The sequence below is a fragment of the Myotis lucifugus genome, unplaced genomic scaffold, assembly GCF_000147115.1.
Source record: "Myotis lucifugus unplaced genomic scaffold, Myoluc2.0 scaffold_17, whole genome shotgun sequence".
NCBI lineage: Eukaryota > Metazoa > Chordata > Mammalia > Chiroptera > Vespertilionidae > Myotis > Myotis lucifugus.
Window position 1 is genome coordinate 14,095,763 of NW_005871065.1, and position 20,617 is coordinate 14,116,379.

Genomic DNA, 20,617 nt, shown 5'->3' on the forward strand with positions numbered 1-20,617 from the left:
TATATATATATATTATATATATATATTCACACACACACACACACATATATATATACACATATATACATATGTAAATATATACATATATAGGTAAATATATACATATTAAATATATACATATACACACACACACACACACACACACACACAGGTGTCCCCAAAAATGTATACACACTTTAACAGCTGATAGCTCAATTTTGAAAATGAAATGTATTTTAATAAACACTGCCTTTATAATTATTCAAAGTGTGTGTATACATTTTTTGGGACACCTTATAGAGCAACTGTTCATACAATGCATGTATATATGTATAATATAATTACCAGCCATACGTTTTGAAAACACAAACAGAAAATTCACAACTATAATCCAACCATTTTTTAAAAAGCTACTGCTTTGGAATTAATAGCTTCTTCAAGGCCTTGATGTTATTTAAATATGGCTAAGATGCAAAGCTCTGTAAGTTAGGCCTATTAATTGTGCCTATATCATAGGTCTTTGTGGGGCTAACCACACACAGCAGTGGGTGTGTGGTACCCAATGGGTGGTTGCCAGCAGGCTTCCAGTACGTTTAGGTAGACCAGAACTCTCACTCCTCAGTGCTAATTAGTTGGAAGACTATTTATAGACCTCAGCAGGCCTCTGAAGACCTATTTGCAATTCCTGCCCCCTCACTCTCAGCAGACAACTTCGCCTCATGAGTCATTGAGAAAATTGAGGTCATCCATGTGTTTTCTGGTAACTTCCCACTCTCTACCTGCAATTTACGTACACTCATGTCCGCCTGTGCTCCAGCCGGGAAAGAGAATGCAGCCTCCTTCCAGCCACGGCAAGCCTCTCCCAGAGTCTGCATCTTTCTCTCCTGTGCTCCCTGTTCACTCCCCACCGCTCCCCCTCCCAGGAGTCGCTCTAATTCCTTAGTTCCATTTCTAAAATGCTCCTCTGGCCTCTGAATAGGTGCCATTCTCACCACTTTCCTGGATTAATGCAGCAGCCTCCTAACCTGCCTTGCATTTCCACTTGCCCTCTTCCACGGTGCAGTCAGAAGGATTCTTTTAAAATGCAGGGTCACGGGCAATTCCCACTGCACTAGCTGCAACGCTCCTGCTTTCCACTGTTTCCACAAATCACATCAGAGTGTAGGTAATTAAGAGTGATATTAAAGCCTAGCGGGTGTGGCTCAGCAGTCGAGCATCAGCCTATAAACCAAGAGGTTGCTGGTTTGATCCCCAGTCAGGGCACATACCCAGGGTTGCAGGCTAGATCCCCAGAGTGGGCATGCAGGAGGCAGCTGATTGATGATGTTTCTCTCTCACTGATGTTTCTATCTCTCTATTCCTCTCCCTTCCTCTCTCTCTAAAAATCAATAAAAACATTTTTTAAGAAAGAGTGATATTAAAGCCTCTCTACTTCCTCCCTCCCTCCCTCCCTTCCTTATGAAAGTAAATCATTTGCATACTTGAGTATGTATAAATAGTAACACATTTCTCAGGTGCGTCTCACAGAGGACGGGTTACCTCCACCGGGTGAGACAGCTTGACTCAGCCACCAGGTGTGGTTGCTCCTCTGCTTCTCATGCACCTTGTCTGCCCTTCCACTTCCTCTTCCTGACTCGCTCCTTCCTCCCCCACTCCCTGGCTCTGCTCCCAGCACCCCTGAAAATTTGGTTCCCTTTGACCTCATTGCTACTGCCATTTGTTCAGTCTTCATCTGCTGCTTTGACAGCGTCCATCCTGGTTGCCTTCCGCCTTCCCAGCACTCTTCCCTGATTTTCCTCGTAAAACTCGAAGGCGCCTTTCTTTTCTCTTTGATGGCTCTTGTTCTGCCTGCCCCTTGAATGGCTGTGTTCTCAGAGTTTTAAGCACACAACTCTCCTAGCTCTCCAAGCTTTCTGGGTGACTCTATCCCCTTGTACATTTTGCGTATTCCTTATATTGTGTACATTATTCTTATTTCAGTGTCATTCTCTAGGCCAGGGGTCCTAAAACTATGGCCTGTGGGCCACATGCAAATACAAATATTGTATTTGTTCCCGTTTTGTTTTTTTACTTCAAAATAAGATATGTGCAGTGTGCATAGGAATTTGTTCATAGTTTTTTTTTAAACTATAGTCTGGCCCTCCAACGGTCTGAGGGACAGTGAACTGGCCCCCTGTTTAAAAAGTTTGAGGACCCCTGCCTAGGCCTTCTGGAGCGTGGGCCATCATGGTTGAGGTCTGCTTACTGTGCTGTATGCATTATCCCAGGGGGGATTTTATTGCGATTTTCCTAAAGCTATTCTTTCTGTTTCATTGTCATCATTCTTCCCGAGGACAAGCATTTTGATGACATGATGAAGCAGCACATTTTCTGAAGTCTTCGAGAATTTCTGGTTGCTTCCCCGTCTTCCACCCCAAGACATGGGGGTCTTACAATCTGCTCCTCAAGTTCAGAGGCCTAAAGCAACTCTTCTGAGCCCCAAACAAAAAGCCTCCTGCAGGGGCCCTTCTTCTTAGATCTATTCGGGGCAGCACCACCAGTCCCCCCTTCTTTCTCCCTCACCTTCCTCAAGCCTCTTTCAAACCTTCCTCCCCTTCCCCCTACCCACAGAGCAACATCCCACTGCTGACCTGTGACCAAACAAGTGTCCATCAGATTCTGCAAGACCAGCTCCATTCACTGGAAGTAAATAAAAAGAGAAGGGCTTACGCAGGGAACGTCCATTAAAGAGGCTAGCCTTTCTCTAGAGAAAAAGCAGGCAATCTCATGTTGTGCTGTAAATGATATTTTTCCAAAGCGCATCTGTATTAGTTTTCTGTTGCTCCTATAACAAAGTATTACAAACTTGGTGCTTTAAAACTACACAAATTAATTTTCTTACAGGTTTGGAGGCCAGAAGTCTTGAGACAGTTTTATTGGGCTAAAGTCAAGGTGTCATCGGGACTGGTTCCTGCTGGAGGTTCTATGGGAAAATCCGTTTCTTTGACTTTTCTAGCTTCTGGAGGCCGCCTGAATTCCTTGGCCTGTGGCCCCTTCCTCCCATCACCCAACCCTCTTGCTTCCATCAGCACATCTCTTACTCCCTGTTCTCCGTCTTATAAATCAAATCTCCCTCTGCATCCCTCTCATAATGACACTTGTGATTGCATATAGGGTCGAGTAGATAATCCAGGATAATGTCCCCATTCATTATCCTTCCTTTAATCACATCTGCAAAGTCTCTTTGTGCATATAAAGTAATATTTACAGATTCCAGGGATTTGAACGTGGATATCTTTGGGGGACATTACTAAGCATACCATAATGTCACACAGTGAAGTTACCTCCCTTTGAATACTCACTCACTTACCCTTTTGTCACTTCTTGAGTTTTATTCTGGCCATGGAATGTTCCTTAAGACATTTTCCTTCATATATATGTATATATATTCATATATATATTTATATTACTCTTACATATAAAGGAAATGCCTTATTATTTGTTTTGTATGTATGTATGACATATACATACATAAATTTTTATTTTGAAAGTCAACCTTAAAGGTATACTGACACATCTTTAAGAAAGAAAACCCATCTAGCATGTGTGGTTTCTATGTTGTCAGTGTTTGTGTTAACTTCTCAGAAAAACCAACGTTATATCCTTTTTTCAGCCTGTTGAAAGAGGACATATAAGTGTGTTATGGGAGGTGTCTGAGCTGTGGACAGGTGACTTGCTCAGATGCCACCTTCTCTCTAGTCTTTTAAGCCCCAAAGCCTCACTGCCTGTTCCCTTGACTGCACCACCCCTAATTCACCCCTAATTCCCTGGCTTGTCCCTTGGTTTCCTCAGCTTTGCCCCCTGCTTTCAACACCCAGTTAGAAATATTTTCATTAAGCTTCCATCCTCTTTCCACCTCCCTGCTTCATGACTTTCTTCTTGGGAATCTTATCCACTCGCACAACTTCAATTCTCATCCATGGCAATAAACTCCAGACCCATGTTTTGATAATTTCTCAAATGCCTCTACTATTTCTCTTGGTTTAAGATGTTTTAATGATTATGTTTTAATATGTAGTGGTTATGTATTTTAATGACCCATCCTGGTCGAATATGTAATATGTTAATTCTCTTACAATAAACATACATATAAACAAACTTTACTTAATGTATTCAGGTTACCTAATTCGCTTTAAAAAAGAGATAAACCCAAAAAGATGCAGCCAAAATTGTGACAAATTAAATTAGCAAAAACTTAATTTAGAGCATTGAAGTTTAGAATATAAATTTAAACATAGCTAATGGGTCTATTTACCACTTGCCATATATAACATCAAAGGGGTTTTGATTTTGATGCTTAGTCAATAAATAAAATCACACTTTCAGCTCACATCTTAACATAAAATAATACCATGTACCATGAGTATTTGTTTGCTAGCAAACTATCTTTCAAATAGAACTGCTTAGCTATTATCTTTAGGTCAAATCTCTAGGAAAATCAAGCTTGGCGAAAAGGAATAATTAATTATAAGTGAAATGATTCTAAAGTGAAGGCTTTCCTTCATTGCAATCTATATGTTTTTTTGTATTTGGCTATCATTTATTGATAGTATTGTATTACATATAGTTGTTAACACATACTCTGAGTTGAGTTCCTTTCATCTGATTTTCATATTTATTTATGACTAGAGGCCCGGTGCACAAAAATTTGTGCACTGGCGGGGGGGTGTCCCTCAGCCCCACTTGTGCCCTCTCACAGTCTGGGACCCCTCGGGAGATAACGACCTGCTGGCTTAGGCCCACTCCCGGGTGGCAGAGGGCAGGCCCAATCCCTAGGTGCCTGCCCCGCAGCCCCTGGTCGGGTTCAGAGCAGGGCCGATTGGGGAGTTGGGGCGCCGCCCCCTGTCATGCACAGAGTAGGGCGGATCAGGAGGTTGCGATGCCACCCTCAGTCACGCTCAGGGTAGGGCCGATTGGGGGGTTGGGGCGCCGCCCCCTGTCACACTCAAGGCAGGGTCGATGGGGAAGGTTGCGGCGCCACCCCCGTCACGCACAGAGCAGGGCGGATCAGGGGGTTGTGGTGCCACCCCTGTCACACACAGAGCAGGGCCCATCAGGGGGGTTGGGGCTCCACACCCTGTCACACACAGAGCAGGGCCCATCAGGGGGGTTGGGGCTCCGTACCCTGTCACACACAGAGCAGGGCCGATCAGGGGGTTGGGGAGCTCCCCCCTGTCACGCACAGAGCAGGGCCGATCAGGAGGTTGTGATGCCACCCTCAGTCACACTCAGGGTAGGGCCAATTCGGGGTTGGGGCGCCTTCCCCTGTCACGAACAGAGCAGGGCGGATAGGGAGGTTGTGGCCCCGCCCCCTGTCACACACAGAGCCGCAGAGCGATCAGGGGGTTTGGGCGCTGCCCCCTGTCATGCTGATCCTGGTGCCGGGAGGCCTCGCTGCTCCGCTGATCCCGGTGCTGGGAGGCATATTACCATTTTACTATATAGGATAGAGGCCTGGTGCACGGGTGGGGCCGGCTGGTTTGCCCTGAAGGGTGTCCTGGATCAGGGTGGGGGTCCCCACTGGGGTGCCTGGCCAGTCTGGGTGAGGGGCTGAGGGCCGTTTTCAGGCTGGTGGGTGACTGAAGCTACCAACCTCTCCCTTTTTCCTTTTTTTTTATTTTTATTCTTGGATTTATGGCTGTCACTGGAGCTGAGAGCCGACTTTAGCTCAGACCTCGGCTGCTGAAAGCAGGTTTCTGGCTTTGTTTACCTTCTGTATTTGAAACTTTGTTGTGACTCCAGCTCAGAGATCCCGGCTGACTGAAAGCAGGTTTCTGGGGTTTTGTTTAGCTTCTATATTTGTAACAATGTTTCTTAGCAGCTCAGAGCCCAGCAGCGGCAGGCGGGGAACCTGGCTTCCTCCGTCACTGAAGCAAGCAAGCCTCCTGTTCGCATCAGTAGCCTGGCTGCCGGCCGCCATCTTGGCTGGCAGTTAATTTGCATATCGCCCTGATTAGCCAATGGGAAGGGTAGCAGAGGTACGGCTAATTACCATGTTTCTCTATTATTAGATAGGATAAGGAATGAGAGCAGCTATATATTGTTGAGTTTCATCTCTGAAGCAAAAGTTTCTTAATACAAACAACCCGTGTAAGTTTTATTTCATTTGCTAGTTAAGTGCTAGTTTAGGAGGAATCATATATATATGATTCCACTTCTAAATTTCTTCAGGAAAAATACATTTCATAATCTCTTTGGATATTAGACAAATTATCTAGATTGCTTATTCTTATAATTTCTGTGTTTGGGGAAATTACCATATTCATTGCTGTAAAATGCTAATAGTTTTAAGTATATAAACCATAGACTTTCATATTTCCTTTCACTGGCTTTGTCTAAGAGCTTCTAAAACCATGGCAATATTTTAAACGCATTCATCAGATGATATTTTAGTGAGGAAACTAAGAAACTTACAGTTTAGACCAGCCGTGGGCAAACTACGGCCCGCGGGCCAGATCCGGCCCGTTTGAAATGAATAAAACTAAAAAAAAAAAAAAAGACCGTACCCTTTTATGTAATGATGTTTACTTTGAATTTATATTAGTTCACACAAACACTCCATCCATGCTTTTGTTCCAGCCCTCCCGTCCAGTTTAAGAACCCATTGTGGCCCTGGAGTCAAAAAGTTTGCCCACCCCTGGTTTAGACTCATCTCTTCAGAAGTGGGCAATGGCCCTTCATTGAATCTATTTACTTATCCACTTATTTTTTTCCCCATTTGCAAATCTGTTCATCACTCACTTACTGAGTGGTTGTGAGGTGCTAAGCAGCTGTGTATCTCTAAGGAGACAGACATTATTTGGCATAAAGTTTGCCCTTCACAAGCCAATAGTTTAATATGGGACTTGTTATTAAAATTATAATTAAAAATAAAATAAACACGTAAATCCTATCTCTTCCATTAGACCCTGAAACCTGTGAGGCAGAAAGCTCAGCGTATCTTTCTTTTCTGTAGAAAGAGTGAGATCTTTTGTCTGATTTTGACCTGGGTTTGAATCTGACTCTTCTGTTTATTAGCAGCAAGATCATTACCAAATTACTTAGCTTGTTTTGTCCCACTTTTCCATTTTTTAAAGTAATGGTGGTGGTGGCGGTAGGGTGGGTAATAATTACATTGCAGGGTTGTCTGTAAAAAACAGATATGCATTTAAAGTGCCTGTCCCTTAGTAGGCATTTAACAAGTGTTAAGTGAACAAATACCATGGGAGTTCAGAAAAAGGAAAAATCACTCTGGACTTGGCTGAACAGAGAGGGCTCCTGAAGGGTTATTTGATTTTCAGATCTGGAGAGTGGGGACACTCTTGAAATAGGAAACCATCCCCTCCCTTGTCAGATGCTTTTGTGTTGCTTTTTCTCTGCCTCAAGTGGGCACGAATGGTTTCGATGGTCATGCTGTAATCTTTCCACTTCTTCCGAAGCAGCATATAATCAATGGCTCAGCTTGTGGGGATTCTCAAATAGTAGTAAGGAACGGAAGGCACCACGGATTGCGAGTGGCATCTCATGGAGTCACCATGCACACTCAGCTGTCTCAGTGGGAAGTTTTCTGGTCTGTGTGTAAATCATTTGATCAAGGGACATGGCAACCAGTCTCACAGGTTCGTATCTCATATGACAAAGTATCCAGTGGCAAATCAAAGAGGGGTGTGTAGATCATTCTGTAGAGGCCATTCATTTCTCTACAGCTGGGAGTGCAATGAGTTGATCCAAAACAGGACCAAAAGTTTGAAAGAATTATGACAGATCAGTGAAGCACCTCTGAGTTTATCTGGATAAAAATACATAAACACCTTCCAGGGCTGACCACGGTATGACCTCTGCAGAGGTTGAAAGGGGAGGATCAGAGCTGAGCTAATAAGGATGTTACATTATTTAAATGCGTGAAATGGATCCAAATGAAATGAAATACCTTTTACATTGGTCACATCTTCCTAACCTTGAACTATGATTGAAACTACTCTAAGTGTGATGCCAAGTGAAAGTATTTTCCAAGTTCTAATCACCTTATTTATGATTGCCCATAAATAGAAATGGTTGCTTGGATACTGGTTTCTCTCAAATGTCCCTGCATCCCTCTTCACATACCCCTTCCTGGAACGCATCAAGGCTCTCTTGGGCCAATGGTGCTGCCCAAGGACCACTGGAGCATGGCAGACTCAGTGGCTTGTGTTATGGTGGCTCCTTCCCCTCCCTCTTTGTACAGCTCAGTCAATTCACATGTCCTATTTAACTTCCTTTCTATTTCCCCTACATCTTCTAATCCCTGCCCAATTAGATCAGAAAAAATTATTACTAATTGTTTTTAAAGCAAGAGTTTGATTCTGTGGAATTAAACAGGAAACAGAGTCTGGCCCTTACTGAGTTTAACATCTAAAGTAGAAAATCATTTTGTTCATCTACGTCTATCTATACAGCCTTCATGAAATGAATCAGGTCGGGTACCCTGATCGAACTCAAAAGAAAAGTTATTACAATGAAAAGTCAGCTTTACATATTTCTTTCTTTCATTTACTTGTTCTCCTCTCTCTCTCTCTCTCTCTCTCTCTCTCTCTCTCGACAGTTTTATAGCATCTGGTCTGTTTATATGCTTTTGCCTTATTTTCAGTTCACGCTGCTATGGAAAATGTGTGCATGCCGGGTGGGGACCTCTTTGTTTCCCTCATTTGCCTCTTCCTTTTCCCTGTGACATCAGATCGCCACAAGAAAGGGCTAAGATCACAGCACGTGTTAGCGACTGCAGAGAGCAGCCTGTAATCTCTCCCTCCTTCTGTGCTTCCATTTCCTGACTATCGAACGTATCTGTGAGTGTTTTTCTGCAGCGCTGGCAGGATCAAAAGTCAGGCAAGGATGATCCGGGTTCCATTCCTATTATGAAATAATTGTCTTATCTGCATGATAATACACACATATAGTCCTGCTACATTATCTACATCCTAAGTGCTCATTCACGCCCCAGAGAAGATGATGAATGTACCAGATGCTTACATGCTTCGGTGAGATCATGCCCACGGGTGGGGCGGGGCAGCTCGCCAGCTGTTTGGGTGGCTGTGTCAGGAGGATGAGTCATTCCCGCAGCTCCTGATGTCCCACCCCTGATATTGACTGTAATGTGTCCCACTGGAAGAAGGCCAGAGCCCCGACACCAAAACTTAGGCCCATTTTTCATCCTTTGGCCATAGCGTCTTTCCCATATTACCCTTTCCCCGAGCCCGGCTCCGGCTAAGCCAGTGTGAGCCGATTGCAGATGAACTGTTTCCCCGAGGCCTAGTCTGATGCTTTGTTCTGAGGCTGGGACTCCTGTTTTATGCTTTACATTTGGTCCTTGAAATGTTTACCAAATATGTTATTGGGTTTGGGTCAGGTCTTAGCCTAGACACCAGATAATCTACTTTTCTCAGAATCGGTAGCCTTCAACTATTCCTGAGCTCCTTAAAGGCAACGAACCGTCTAAAACAAAACAGCCCAAAGGTTTTGTCCAAAGACCAGGGTTTGAAATTGGTGCAGGAAGGGGAGGAGGGTGAGAGCAATGCTTCCCTCTGGATAAGCACAGCGCATGTGCCTCCCTGCCCGGCAGCTGGCAGAGCATAGGGCTGGCCTGCGTGGGCCCAAGACCACATGGAGCCGTGGGACAGGGATGTCCACCCGGCCTGTGAGCCTGCAGGCCCTGGGTGGGGTGTGAGCTGCCCGGTTGCCATGCAGTGGGCAGGAAGGGGCTCCAGCTCCTTGGGGAGCTTTTGTGTTCTTCAGCTAGACTGAGCTGGCCTGACTTGGGATCAGACCGCCCCTGCTGTCCTATTGTCTTACCCAGGAGTGCTGGGGGCGAGGAAGCTGGTCTGCAGTTTTACATTGAGCCGGTCTGGCTTTCCCGAGATATCCGTGGCCAGCCTGTCGGCCGGATCTGGCTGCCTAAGGAGCTCAAAAGGCAGCTGATAAAAGAAGCGGCCTGGTACAGGCTGTGGGAAGAAGAGAGGTTTCTTTACTTTATGGTCTGCGGTGTGATTAGGTTAACTTGTCTGTGTGACCAAGACACCACAGGGAAGAATTGCCCACTTGTGTGATGTGAGGAGGCTCAAGTGATTACGCTGTCATTTTATTCACGAAACTGGGACTAGCACACCTGGCTGGTTAGAATGTTTGTTTGTTTTAAATATATTTTTATTGATTTCAGAGAGGAAGGGAGAGAGAGAGATAGAAACATTAATGATGAGAGAGAATCATTGACTGGCTGCCTCCTGCACACCCCCCACTGGGGAAAAAGCCCACAACCCTGGCATGTGCCCTGACCAGGAATCCAACCATGACTTCCTGGTTCATGGTTGGATGCTCAACCACTGAGCGTCCCTGGGCGGGCTGTTTGTAGATCTGCCAACTGTGCCAACCATCCAAGGCAGAGGGAACAGTTGTGGTGAGGTGTGTCTTGATCGGGCATTTTTTTGTGTATTGGACCACTCCTTTATTCTCAGTTTGCTAGGTGACCCTATTGTGCTAATTTTCTTAAATAATTTTCCAAAGAATTGGATATCGTTGCATCAAAAGAGTTAATTTTTTTTTCCCCATTAAATCCCAATTTTTCAAGTTAAATGTTAAAATTGATAGTTACACAATCAAATTAGCCCAGTTAGGGGATCTTCACTTTTAGAATTTTCTGAATATGACGTGTGTGAAGGTTGAGGGAAAAGAAACAAGTAGGAATAATTTACCTAAGATAAAAAGCATGCCAAAGACCAAAGCATTATTTCTCTGAAGAAAGTTATTTGGAAAAACTCAAAACATCTGGTTTATATTATAAAATATAAGAGTCAGGGTCTTTGAGACATCAGCTTTTATACTTCTGGAATTTTATAATCGCGCGGTCCTATTTCTTTAAAAACCAAACCTCTGTTTTCACTATTTATGTTTTCTTCAGCTGCTGTGGGGAAGCCGTGGTGGGAGGTTGGGGGGACATGCCACAAATGGCCCTTCAATGTGATTTCTTTCTTTAGGTTTCATATCTCAATTCCCTGGCCATTCCATGTAGTTCCTGAGGTGCTGACAGCTGGTAATAAGCTAAACTGCAATCCACTTTTCGGAAGTTATTGATATTTCCTCACTGAGGTTTAATGTGTGACTTGGCTCAGGTGAAAATGTGCCACGGCCTTGGGTCTCCCGTGCCTCGTTCGGGTTTGTTTCAGCTCCAGGACCGTCCCTCCAGGGGCTGGAAGCCAGTCCTGCCTGGTCCTCCCAAGGCCAATGCATCTCAGTTGCACATTACTTTCAAAATGCTTCCACACAGACCAAGGAGGGGCCAAACCACGATTCTTTCTTATGGGCTACTTATTTGGACAAAAGCAAGGGAGTCTAAGAGATTGAAAATATCCAATTCTGCAAAATTAAAAGGTGCTTACATTGTAGAAAATAGTCCTGCTGGATTTTAACAAAAAGCCATTAGGGAGAGGAAAAAATGTCAACACATCTGGGGCGAGATAGTGGCGATGGTTGCGCAACATTGTGAATGTACTAAATGTCACTAATGGCAAATTTTATCTTATGTGTATTTTACCACAATAAAAAAGTCGATAGGAAAAGTTTACCTTACTGTGGTGGCTAAGCATGTTGGTGTTGCTGATCATTGTAGATGTGTGGTTTCAATGAGGTGAAGGGGAAAATGAGTGGGGGGCAGGGGAGTAATATTGCAAACTCAGAGTTACTGCTGGCACTAAATTTTATCTATGGCAAGTAGCAGATAATTTGAATATTTTTCATAGTAATTTCTTAGGAATGAGAATTTAACAGTTGTGGTTACTATTTGTTACACACAAAACAAATAAAAAGGGGTTAAGGTCCATAAATTATAGTAATTTGTCATTTGGGGAGATAAAAAACACAAATAGCACATATTACAAGTCTAACTGGCCACACATCTCTCTCCTGGTTTGTACTCCCAACACATGTATAGTAACATTCATGAAGTGATTAAAACTTTGTTCCTTTGGGTAAAACTCTTCAGTAAGTAAGAGAAAAAATTAAGAAAAGATAGAAAATGTAGTTAACACGTGGAGAGTTGGTGCACACATAGCTATTGACAAAAACATAATGCAGGAGGAATTAAGAGCATGTGTGAACTTTCCCGAGTCCTAGTGTTTGGGATTCATCAAGATCCCCGGTCTTTCTTTCCCTTGTCAATGTCCAAGATAGACTATAAATTATTTTATTTAATATATCAAAACCATAGGGAATGTGAAAACCATGGATTACCTTTTTAAAATAGCATGTGGTTTCAATTACAGATCTATTTGTTGAGCAACTACTGTTTGCAAAGCATTGGGCTAGCCATTGTGGGAGAATATGGAGATTCACATGGCACAGACTCTGTCTCCAAGGAACTAGAAATACCATTGACAGAAAAGACAATAATGATCTTCTAAAAAAGACTGTTAAATGTTGAAAGTGAACGTGGCCTGAAGGTTCATAAAGGAGAGAGAGAGAGAGAGAGAGAGAGAGAGAGAGAGAGAGAGAGAGAGAGTGAGTTAGTTAGTTTTTGGTTGTGAGGATGAGGAAAGGATTTATAAAGGATGTGGTATCCGCAGAATGGGTAAGAATTTGGCAAACTGGAAAAGCATTTTAGGTGACAGAGTTGAAATGATGAGGCAAATGCACAGAATAGGAAATGCCAGGTGCTGGGGAAATGCCTACAATTTAAGTTTGGCTGGGAGTAGGTTGCTGGTAGGAGATCAATGAGACTTAAGATTAGAAATGTAGATTGGACCTAAATGTTGGGATGAGGCATGTTGCATTTCGTCCAGTAAATACTGGGAAGACTCTGACGATGTCTGAGGAGGCAGTGAAATGATCCAGGTTGTGTTTCCCTGGCAGCGAGGACTGCACTGGGCTGGTTTAGGAAGGGCCTGCAGAGAGGAAGCTGGTAGGATGCCCTGAGAGGAAGAGAGAGCAGAAGGAAGGGGGACCTGGGCCAAGCTGGTGGCAGCAGGAAAATAAAGGGGGGAGGCAGACTCTACATTGGATTTGGAAACTACTGAGGTACAGGACGATTAAAGAGTTCTGGGAACATGGCAACTTGAGTGTGTCCAGGCTTCCTCCCAAAGCATACTCCTTTCCCGAGCTTGCTGAGGTCAGCAAGCCTGCCCGGCTGGTCAGAAGGTGAGAGGACACCCCCACCTTGCTGATTCTGTTGGTGCAGCCTTTCTCTCCCTGTGTCTTGACAAGAGCCTGGAGTTAGTATTTGAATGATCTGACCTTAGTGTTTGTGCTGTGCCTCCAACTTGAGATGCCAGCCCGCAGCCTAGGCATGTGCCCTGACTGGGAACCGAACCGTGACCTCCTGGTTCATAGGTTGATGCTAACCACTGAGTCACACCAGCCGGGCTAGTTAGAGGTCTTTAGTGAAATAGTACAACAATGATTGCTCTTGTCCTCTTAAAAATCATGTCCATTGCTCTATGGGGTAGTGACTGTTGGTTACTATTTGTTTCCTTGCCTAGAGCCTGACCTTCACCAGGTAGGAAGTGTGTCTCTTCTGGATCATCACTGCACCCCAGTGGTCTAGGACTATTGATTAAACAAACAAATAGCACCCTCTCCATTGACAGGTAGAAGACTAGATATAAGGAGAAAAAAACTAATAACATAGTCTTCGTGAAAAGTCCAGGAGGTTGTATAGGTAACTGAGATTTATGAAAATGAAACAAAGGAGATTGTAAGAATAAAATGCATGGCATTTCAAGCTAGTGAAGGCTGACCTGAGAGCTTGCAAGAGATCAATTTGCATAACATAAAAATCATGAAAGACACTTCCTCTCTAACCTAAGGTTGCCAGATTTATCATATAGAAATACAAAATACCCAGTTATATTTGACTTTCAGATAAACAATGAATACTTTTTTTGCATAAGTATGTCCCAAATATTGCAAGGGACATACTTATACTTAAAAGAATATTCATAGTTGATCTCAAATTTAACAGGGCTTCCTGAATTTTATCTGGTAACTCTACCCTAGACCATAATTAAAAACAGCTCAAGAAGATCATTCAGGAAAAGGTTACATTTTTCAAGCTAATATTTTAATATATATTTTTATTTATTTCAGAGAGGAAGAGAGAGGGAGAGAGATGGAAACATCACTGATCAGAGAATCACTGGTGGGGTGCCTCCTGCATACCCCCTACTGGGGGCTGAGCCTGCAACCCAGGCATGTGCTCTGACTGGGAATCAAACCATGACCTTCTAGAACTTTTAGTTCCTGTCTCTTTTAAATTATATTTTCTAAGAGAACTTCATCCTGCCTTCTATATTTTTTTGGGGGGAATATAACCTCCAAGGTTGTCAAGGGAGTGAGTGCTTTAATCATAATGATGAAACATATTTGTGTAATGCTTTCACTTCCATGTGAATCTGACACTCACCGTAGTGAAGCAGGTAACATATGCCCACTTCATAAATGAGGTTTGAAGTTCCTGTGTGTTCATGGTAGTTGCTATGCTAGCGGAATGCTATTCAGGAGAAATGGCACAAGGCAGAGGGCTGAATAGGACAGAAGCAGCCATGAGCCCAAGGTGCTGACCCCAATGAAACCCGGGCTGAGAGTGAGAAGCAAATAAAAGCAGGTGGGTTTTGTAATCTATCTCAAGGCTGTTCCATTCCACGTGAGAAGTGACATATTGATAACACGTACCAGAAGATGTTAAATTAGAATGTTTCCCTAAGGCACACATATATCAAAATACCAAATATCAAAGTGAGTTGTGAAACAGAACACCCAAGGTATAACTTTTTAAAGGAAATAACCAAGAAACAGTTATATAATTCTTGGGTTCCTCACCCAAATCATGCATTTAAAAGAGAGGCCGGTACAGCCCAGTGGTTGAGCATCAACCTGTGAACCAGGAGATCACAGTTCGATTCCCGGTCAGGGCACATGCCCGGGTTGCAGGCTTGATCCTCAGTGTGGGGAGTGTAGGAGGCAGCCGATCAATGATTCTCTCTCTTCATTGATGTTTCTGTCTCTTTCTCCCTCTCCCTTCCTCTCTGAAATCAATTAATATGTATATTTATTTTAAAAAATAAAAGAATAGACATTTGGCAAAAGTTTTGAATTTGATTTCTTTGGAAAAAGCTATTCTGTGATTTTTCCCCCATCCTACCCCTTACCTAGAAGGAGGAGTAAAGGGAGGCTGGGTGCAGGGTTTAAGCCTCCAGGCTCAGGATAAGAAACTTTCGTGTACTTATAAACCTACCCCCTCCAGACCCAGAAATCGAGAGGGAAAGAGCTGGGCCAGAGAGATGCTCTGGGGCACAGCAAAGGATTGTGGGGCGGACTTGTACTCCATTTGTTGGGGCCAAGGGCACATGAGTGTTTTCTGCAAACAGATGTGGACCACACGGATGAGAGAGAGTCTGCCTGGAACCATGCTGGGTCCTAGAGGAGCAGTGGCATGCCAACTGCTCCTGGAGGAGCAGTGGGCTACTGAGAACTAGGGGCCAATTGGACCTTAGCTCATCCAGTCAAGTGCCTACCACCTGGGTGTCACAGCGGGGCTCTTGCAGGAATGCCCGAGAGCATCATGAAGCAGTCAGCTCTAGAACCGGCCATGCCCAGATTGCTCAAAGCCAGCTTCTGATCTTAGTGGTCAAAGTAGAACATTCTGTTTCCCTTTTCCACCTCCCACTTCATGTTCTAACTCAGGGGAGAATTTGGTAGAAGCGTTGGGGATGGCAGTAGAGGTGAGAGTAGAGAGGAGAGGCTGACCTCAAGCAGTGTGTCTTCCTCCGACCTGGGGGAAGTGAGAGAAACAGGTCTCAGCAATGAAGGAAGATTGGAGACATTCGGGTTTCTGATTTGAGTCATGTAAGATGACTGTAGGAGTTTCTATTACGTTTGAATGACTAGCAGAGTCATGAGTCCTGTTAGTATTTTTATCCAGTGGTGAGAGATGAAGGGCTCCCCCATACCCTCATTTTAAAAGGACAGTGGGAGAATTTTAAAATTTTATCTCAGTTCCTGGTTATACTTAAAAATATGTAATCTATCAAAATTATTACTCCTAATAAAATGAACCCTCATGAACTCACCACTTGACTGAAGCAACAGACATGCCTAAAAGCCTGCAGCCCTCCCCCACACCATCCTTATTTCCAGTTGATCAGCATCCTGATACTTAGTTTATTCTCATGACCTTCCTTTCCTTTACAAATCTGTTACACGTTAGTATTCTATAATGAGTACTTTGAACTTTATTAAATGGTATCAAACTATATGTATATATTTTTCTATAAGTTGCTTATTTCAGTCAATATTAAGCTACTAAGATTTATCCATGTAGCTATAATTTCTTCATATCTGCTGCTGTACAGTATTCCATTGTATGAATATATAGCAATGTAGTTATCAATTTCCCTGTCAGTAGATACTTTGATTATTGGCAATTTTGCTGTTCTATACTACATGGTCTTAAACATGTTGAAAGAGGTCTGTGTGCAAGGGTTCACTTAGGGCATATACTTAGGAGTGGGTTTGCTGGGTTGTATGGTATCACTTTTTAATTTTTCCAAATTATGTTCCAAAGTAGTTAAATTAACTTCCAATCTCCCCCTCCCCCATACCTCTCTACCACAAGAGTTCCCCTCGATACACATTCCAGGCAATACTTGATATGGTCAGACTTTCTAAATATTGGCCAATCTAGTGGGTTTAACATGATGGCTTATTGTGGCTCAAACTCACATTTTAATAATTGCTAATGGGCCTATTTTTCATTATTATAAGTTAATACAGTTCTGTAGTTTAAGTTGGGATTGTAGAAATCAGAGGGAAAGGCAGGATAGCAGATCACTGTTTCTAATTTGTACCCCATCTAACAAATGGTTTACCGAAATGGATGATAAATTCTTATGGGGGAAAGACAGTCTGATTTGGGGGTTAGCCAAAAATGGCACGGAAGGTTTCATGATATATATGATCACACGTTGTGGCCATTCAGCCATTACTGCCAGAGCAGACCTGTGTGATGCCCTGCTGACCACACACAAGCTTGAGTCTCCCTGGTCTATTTTTCCCGTTGCTGGGTCCGTGGATGGAGAGTGAAAAGGAGGGTTTTCAGTGTCCAACTTGCCAGCCATGGGGAATCTAACTCAGGAACGGAAGTCTGTGATGCCCTTTCTTTCAAAAGAAGGCATCCAGGATCTCCCAGGAAGCAGGGTCTATGGTTTTATTTTCCATCCTGATGCTAGTTTGGCTTCCCTTGGGGAGGTCCTCACTAATAGTTCCTGCTGTGATTGGAGCGCCACCTCCTTGGTTATTGTTCTCTGATAGTTATCAGCAACTCTGGGCAGCATGGATTTTACTTTTTAGTACTCGCTCTGACTTATATAAAAAAAATAATCACGTTTGAAAGGTCTTTCAGATAATAGCATGTTCTGGTGTATAACTTGAGATTTAAAGACCTGACATGCCTTAAACCCACGCTTGAGAACTTTGAGTGATGGCACTGTGTGTTCGCAGTGCTTTATAACACAGATAGCCTAGTCCCGTGGTCGGCAAACTGCGACTCGCGAGCCACATGCGGCTCTTTGGCCCCTTGAGTGTGGCTCTTCCTAAGCCTTAGGAGTACCCTAATTAAGTTAATAACAATGTACCTACCTATATAGTTTAAGTTTAAAAAATTTGGCTCTCAAAAGAAATTTCAATCGTTGTACTGTTGATATTTGGCTCTGTTGACTAATGAGTTTGCCGACCACTGGCCTAGTCTATCCTGCAGAAGTCACGTTTGTTTCCTTTTTATTAATTATTCTGTCCATGCTCTCTCTGGCAGGCTGAGTAGTAGCCCATCAAGTTTTGAGAATGTTATACCAGTAAAAATACTGCCAGCCGGGACTGAAAGGCACAGAGAGAACTCAGAATGCGAGGGCTGGTAGACTCGCAAAGTTCCACAGGTAGGAGATGGGCTGGTCAAAGCACTCCGCTGCAAGTGGGTGCTACCATTCAAGAAAAATGATGGCTTTCAGGATGTAGCTGTGGGTCAAGAGCCACGGGAGCCACAGAGAATCATTCCCAGGTTCTGGGATAGAATAGAGTTTGCACATCTTCTGGTTGTGTTTGGACATTGGTTGGGACCAGAGATTCCTTTTGGTTTCATTCTTTCTGAATGGCAATGGCTATAACTGTTATCCTGTGCCTACCTCGCCATTATTTTGGGGGCACATATACTTGTTTTCTAATTTCACGAGTCCACAGACAGAGAAGAATTTTGCTGCTGGGTGGATTATGTGCAGAGACTCACCTATATCTGATTTGGATGGTTTAAGATGAGATTTGGGACTTCTAAGCTGATGGAGACTTGAATGAGATTTTGGACTGCAAGTTGCAATGGGTTAAGACTGTTGGGGATCTTGGGATGGGGGTGAATGGTTTGTATGTGGGGTTTATATGAATCTTTGGGGGCTAGAGGGTGGATTGTGGAAGGCTGAATAATGACTCTCCCAAATAGGTTCATATCCTCATCTCTAGAACCTGTGACTGTTACCTTGTATGGCAAAAGTTACTTTTCAGACGTAATTAAGTTAAGGATCTTGACATGGGAGGTTGTCCTGGATTAATCTGATGTGCCTGATGTAATCATAGGGTCCTCATAAGAGAGAGAGAGGAGGAGTTAGAGACAGAGTAAAGGCCACAAGCAGCAGAGATCGCAGTGGTGTGGCCATGAGCCAAGGAATGTCAGCAGCCTCCAGAGGGTTAAAGAGCGAAGGAACAGACTCTCCCACGAGGCCTCTAGAATTAACCAGTTCTGCTTACACCTTGATTTTAGCCCCATATGACTCATTTTGCCCTTCTGACCTTAACAACTATAAGCATACATTTGTGTTACTTTAAGTAAGGCATTGCGTCTGTGGGAATTTGTCATGGCAGCAATAGGATACTAAGCCTATGGGTTGGGCCAGGGGAAGCGGGTCCTGAAATGCTCTTGTCCATTCACGAACACCAGTTAGAGCAGTTGTGTGAGAAGGAAGGAAGGAGGAGACTTTTTTCCTCCTGGCTGGACGATTTCATTATCATTAGTGAATTTTCTTATTATTAAACAAAATAATGCCCCTACACAAAATACAGAGAAGACACTGAGCTATTTAAAGCATTCTATAACACAAATGTTCCATATTTAGCAGATGCTACCTGGGGTATAGTACTTCAACTTTCACTAACTATCTAAACTAATTCCATTAAAAAAAAAAAACCCTCTCTCTCTAGAAAACCCAAGAAAAGGGAAGAAGCTAACAATGACTCATAATAGTACCTTGTCCAAAATGGCAGGAAGATCACATGATTAATATTCCTATAAAACCAGGGCAGGGAAAAGTGCCATGGTTAAAACTGGGCGGTGTGCTTTTGATGGCACTGGTTATTCAGAACAGGTTTGGGCAGGTCTGGCAACACACTGGAATAAAATGTGTGGGCTTTGGATTTTAGAAAGAAAATTCTTTAGACTAAGGTCTTCGATCCCACGTTTCCTTCCTTCATTGTCAAGCATACATTTAACGTGTGGTTGCAGATCCTTTAATTGGAAAAGATTTGTCAATGGAAACATTTTAAAATTATATGTAAGTATTATAGTATCCTTGTTGTAGAGTTAACGATCTTATTAGATAGCATTTTTTTCCTCTTAGCATTTGTGCTTTTTAAAATTAAAGACCAGTTTGTATTTTAAAATTAAAGACCAGTTGGTCACAGTCCAGTCAGGAAACCAGACACGTGGGTTACACGTGTGATGTAAGAGCTGAGAGCCAATCCAGGACCAGGGGAGACCCATCAATCATCAGCAGCAAGATGCTGCTTCCTTCCTTAGTGATAGTAGCCATGTTCCGTGGCTGCTGCTTCCCTCCCTCCCCCTTCAAAGCTGTCAATGACCGGTGAAGCCACTGCACTCTGACACGGACGCTTCTGGCACCTCTTCTACCTTTGTGGTTACACTGGCCCGTCTGGATGGTCCAGGATACTCTCCCTGATTAACAACTTCAATTCCATGGGCCACCTTGATTCTCCTTTGCCATGGATTGTGCATATCTTCACAGTTTTGGGGAACTGGGGCGTGGGCATCTTTGGAAGGCCATCTTTTGCCTCCCACAAGGGGGGGCTGCTGGGGCTGGTAGCCAGGGGGACACAGCGGGAGCCACAACAGTAGTGATGGCAGTGCCGGGCAGCGTGGACAAGGCACATCCCCCACACTGCAGGGTCGGAGGAAACACTTTCGCTCTTCACTACAAAATGCGGGAGTTGCACTAGGGAAATGTCTAGTTCTAACATCCGATTCCTCTCTCCTTTCTTTTCTTCGTGTGGAAGCTCACAAGCCTTTCATTGGGTGCTAGAGAACGTGTTGTTCTTTGGTTTACACCTTACCGTATAGATGACCACGGTAGGCTGCTGTACAAAGTAACGGAAAAAAGACTCACCCCCTGAAGTTGCATGTTGAGTCACCGAGCCTTTCCTTGTGTCAGGTGACAGCCTGAGTTGCTTGTGTGGGAAAAACAGAGCCTCCTCCATGAGACTTTCTGGAACAAAGGCTAGTGTGACGGTTTGCGTCCAGCCTCTGGAGCCATGTGTCTTGGACACAGGA